This window comes from Prionailurus bengalensis, chromosome A2, assembly GCF_016509475.1.
Source record: "Prionailurus bengalensis isolate Pbe53 chromosome A2, Fcat_Pben_1.1_paternal_pri, whole genome shotgun sequence".
Taxonomy (NCBI): Eukaryota; Metazoa; Chordata; class Mammalia; order Carnivora; family Felidae; genus Prionailurus; species Prionailurus bengalensis.
The window spans coordinates 17,647,834-17,652,848 of NC_057348.1; the positions used below are offsets into that span (position 1 = coordinate 17,647,834).

The window sequence follows — 5,015 nt, forward strand, 5'->3', positions numbered from 1 at the left end:
AGCATGCAACTCTTGATCTCCTGGTGGTGAGTTCAAGCCCCACCTTGGGCATAGAGTTTACTCAAAAAGAAGAAAAAAGTCATTGATTTTTCACATTTATGCCATTTGCTTTCTCTTCTCTGTATCTCTCTTACACACACACACACACACACACACACACACGTTTGCATCTTTTTATTATTCCATATGGAAGTAAATTACATCAGTCCTTTACTTTTTTTTTTTTTTTTTAAGTAGCTCCACACCCAAATGTGGGTTTGAACTCATAATCCTGAGATCAAGAGTCGGCTCCACCAGTCAAGCCTGCCAGGGACTCCCCTACATCATACTTCTTAACTGCAGTGTTATTCCCTGAGAATAAGGATATCTTTATATAATTATCAAATTCAGGAAACAACACTGAGGCAATATTTTAACCTAATCAACAGTCCATATTGAAGTTTTGTCAATCGTCCCAAAAATGTCCTTTACAGCACTTTCTTTTTGTTTTGGTCCAGGATCCCATACTACATTTAGTTGTCAGGTCTCTTGAGTCTCCTTTAATCTGGAATAGTTCCTCAGCCCCTCTGTCCTATATGACACTGACATTTATGAAGAATATAGGCCAGCAGCTTTATGAAGTTCCCCAATGCAGATATTTCCTTTCCTCCTGTATTTCTTGCTCTAAGTGCCAGTGGCCTACCCAGTTCCTCAGGTAGGAGACAAGACACCATCATGGTCTCTCCTTCTCCCTTACTATCATCCAGCCACCACCAGGTCCTAGTGCCCAGCACCCTTGTCTTCCATGCCCACAGCTTCTGCCCCTGTCATTCCTCACCAACCAGCCAGCTTCAGCCACTACTGCCTCACACAGGCTGCCTTCTCAAAGTGTGGTCCAGGATCTGTGGCATCAGGAACTTGATAGAAATGCAGTCTCTTGGTGCCTGGCTGGCTCAGTCGGAAGAGCATGCAACTCTTGATCTCCAGGTTGTGATTTCAAGCCCCATGCTGGGTGGAGAGATTACTTAAAAAATAATTTTTAATATGTTTTTAAAACTTATTTATTTTTTGAGAGAGAGCAGGGGAGGGGCATTGACAGAGAGAGGGAGAGAGAGAATCCCAAGCAGGCTCCACATTCCCAGCACAGAGTCTGACATGGGGCCTGAACCCACGAACCATGAGATCTTGACCTGAGCCAATATCAAGAGTTGGACACTCTACCGACAGAGCCACCTGGGTGCCCCAAAACATAAATTCTTAAAAAAGAAAATACAGAATCTCAAGCCCCATTCCAGGCCTATGGAACCAGAATCTGCATTTTAATGAGTTCCCAGGTCTTTCTTTTGCTAAGTCTGAAAAGTTCTGCTCTCAGAGATCCTGCAACTTACATACTCATCAGCTTCACATCCAAGATTTTTGGTGTCCTCCCCCCTCCACCATCCCCACCCTCCCAAGCTTGTCCCCTACCTCATCTACATTCATGTAATACGTGCTGTTTCACCCTTCTATTCCTTCTTCCTGGAATGCCTGGTCTCTGAGACTCCTACTCAAGATCAGGCTTAAATATGACCTCTTCTGAGGCGTGCTTCCTTCCATCCCTCTTAAGCCCTATTTGCTCTAGACCTTTTTCCTAGCCTCTGTTCCATGAAGTGTCACTCGCATGGGTTCTTGGTCTTGAAGTGACTATTTCCCCCACTAGTTGGTGAGTTCCTTGAGCAAAGTCTGCCTGTTATATACCTCCTCATCCTCAGTACCTAGCACAACTGAAATGTTTGCTGAATGAGCACGCAAAAGAAACAGCTCTTCTTCCATGGATGCCCTTCTTCCAAGTAGATCTGAAGTCGGTATTGAGGCATCCAAATACCCAAGTCACAGAATGTTGGGATGAGAGTAGCCACAGTGGAGTATCTACTTCAAGTGCCCTTTGTTTACTATGAGGAAAGGCACCAGGGAGGGAGAAGGGACTTACTACAGTTTCCTTGGCTGGAGAGGTGTGGCCCGTGAGTCATCCCTGACTCCAGCTTTGCCCTTCCTGGAGCCAAGTGCCCCTATGTGGTTTGGTGTGAGAAGCACAGTAGTAAAAGCCAAAGTGAGATGCAGAAGAATGTGCACAAAATGGAGGTATTTATGTAGTTTTAAAACATGAAAAACAATTCTATATCTCTTTGCTAGGGAAACAGTCATAATGCCAGTGGCAACGGTTACTTACCTTGGGGGAAATGAGTGACACTGGACAGTTAACCATTAAGTTCAAACTCACAAGCCCCAAGAATGAGTCATATACTCTATCAACTGAGCCAGACAGGTGCTCCCGAACTCAATTTTTTATTGGAACTAAGGGATCATGGCTTGCACACAGTTACCCCCCAATTTTTTTTAGTTTATTTTGAGACAGAGTCAGTGTGAGTGGGGGAGGTGTACAGAGAGGGAGACAGAGAATCCCAAGCAGGTTCTGCACCGTCAGCAGGGAGCCTGACACTGGGCTCCATCTCAGGAAATCATGAGATCATGGCCAGAGCCAAAACCAAGAGCCGGACACTCAACTGACTAAGCCACCCAGGCGCTCTTACCTCCAAACTTTATTAGTGAGTTGTCTTACCCAAGATTCTTAGGTAACTAGCTCTCAACTGAACTTTGAAGCAAGGCTCAGAGGACAGGGTGCATCCTAGAAATGGAACACTGGCTGTTACTGGAGCATAAGAGGAACATAGGGTAAAGGCTTGGGTTATATCTTAGCCCCTGGGCTTGAGTTCAAGTTTGATTTTATAGGCAACAAGGAGCCATTAAACTCTCCGGTAAGAATGGGCCTACCTAATTAGACATTTAGCAAGTTGACTGTGGCAATAGGCTAAGCCAAAAGACCAGCTGGCTTTTGCAATAATCCAGAGAAGTATTACCTGCTCAGAGTAAATTTAAAGAGCAAAGTCAGGGAGGAGTGAGGAAGAGAAAATTGGCTCTGAGTAGATGTTGCTGAAGTTGTTGTAAATGGGCAGAAAAGGGGTTATTCATGTTTGGAGTTCTCTGTGATTAAAAAAAGCAATAGTAGAAATCATATACACCTACATGACAAGTAAATCAAATCCCAATTATAAGAATGGACACTTGGGATAAACTTTTTCATACCTAAACTAGAAAGTTACTGTCCTCACAAATAATTTGGTTAAGATGTGTTTAAGGAAAACTAATATATGGTCCAGAAACAAATGTTAAAGAGTTTAAATTATCCTGAAAAATTGAGAAAAAGCAGCATATCCGAATTAACATTTTATATGGGCATTTAATTTTTTGAGGGGGGGGCAGAATATCTTTGTACAGAGCCCATGGACTCAATCCCACGACCTCAAGATTACAACCTGAGCAGTTTCAAGAGTTGAATACATAACAGACTGAGCCACCCAGGCACCCCTATATGTGCTTTAAATTTTAAGTTTATTATTTTTTTAAATTAATCTCTACACCCAACATGTGGCTCACACTCGTGACCTTGAGATCAAGTCATGTGGTCTGTTGGAGCCAGCCAGGCACCCCTTCCATGTGCTTTTAAATATGTACAGATAATACTCATTACAAGTAGTGATCAGCTATTTCCACTGAAAACCTAAAGTTTACATAGTCTAATTAATCAAAACTTTTGTATCTTCTCACTAGGAATATGGACTGTTGTCTTTGGGAAGGGACTGTAATATGGGATACATTAGACTATAGCCATCCCTTTTTTTTTTTTTTTAAGTTTACTTATTTGAGAGAGAATGTGAGAGAGAGCGCGGGGAAGGGGCAGAGAGAGAAGAAAACAATCCTAAACACACTGCACTGTCAGCCAGGGGCCGGATTTGGGGCTCAATCTCATGAACCATGAGATCATGACCTGAGCCAAAACAGAGTTGGATGCTTAACCTACTGAGCCACCCAGGCTTCCCATTTTATTTTCAAATAATTGCTACACCCAAACTGGGGCTTGAATTTTTAACCTCGAGATTAAGAGTTGCAATCTTAATCTGGAGCGAGATTAAGAGCGCTCCAAGGGCGCTTGGGTGGCTGTCAGTTGGGCGTCTGACTTTGGCTGAAGCCATGATCTCACAACTCATGAGTTTGAGTCCTGCTTCGGGCTCTTTGCTGATAGCTCAGAGCCTGGATCCTGTGTCTCCATCTCTTTCTGCTTCTCCCCTACTTGTGCTCTGTCTCTCTCAAAAATAAACATTGGCGGGGGGGGGGGGGGGGGGGGGGGCAGGGAAGAGTTGCATGCTCCACTGAGCCAGCCAGGCGCCACTCTCATCTGACATAAACAGGCTAATACTGGAGATCAGGATTATAGGAGACTTCCTTTCTTCGTGCATAGTCTTACAATTCTAAAAAATGTCTGGAATAATGTCTATTATAGCTGCAAAAGAAGGGATTCAAGGTCTAAATGAAGCTTAACTTGGAGGTGGGCCAAGGGTAAATCTTTTAGGTTTTAGCATTTACCACATGTTTAGGGAAGATCTGAAGTATACGTAAAAGGAACAGAAGTTATTTTCCATGCAGAGTGTACTCTGCTTTAAATAGACTTTTGCTCCTGCTGCCATCCAGTCTGGCCAGTAGCCCCCAGCATCAATCACACCTCCAAGTCTCTCTGGTGGTTGTGTGGGCCCATGACTTGCCAACACCTGTCCTACTTCCTTCTGCAGTATCCTCTCCTTCAGAGCACAACTGAAACTCCTGTCTTTAGCATCCTTCCTTTGCACTGTTGCTTCATCCGTTTGAGTTCACAGATCTTGGAAAGAAAGGTTAGTGGTTCAGGCAAGCTTTGTATGTGCTGTGCCTTTCATCTTGCAAATCAATCTGAATGACAAGTTTTTGGAGTCAGGGTAGCAACTAGAGATCATTCTGGCCATCTCTGAAATCATGGCACATGGGAGTCCTTTGGCCTCTTGAGGAAATATGGCTGCTCCCCCCCCCCCCCCCCCCCCCCCCCCCCCCGGTTTTAGTCAAGTATGGTCCCAGAACCTTGAAGGGAATCGCAATTCTCTTTAAATCCATCAAAAACTACGTAGAGAGCA

At 44.0% G+C, this 5,015-nt stretch overlaps 1 long non-coding RNA gene across 1 annotated transcript in view; it reads left to right on the forward strand.

Annotated features, from left to right (window-relative positions):
* LOC122487218 overlaps window positions 1-5,015 on the forward strand; it is a 58,073-nt gene that overhangs the window by 35,411 nt on the left and 17,647 nt on the right. The window lies entirely within an intron of this gene.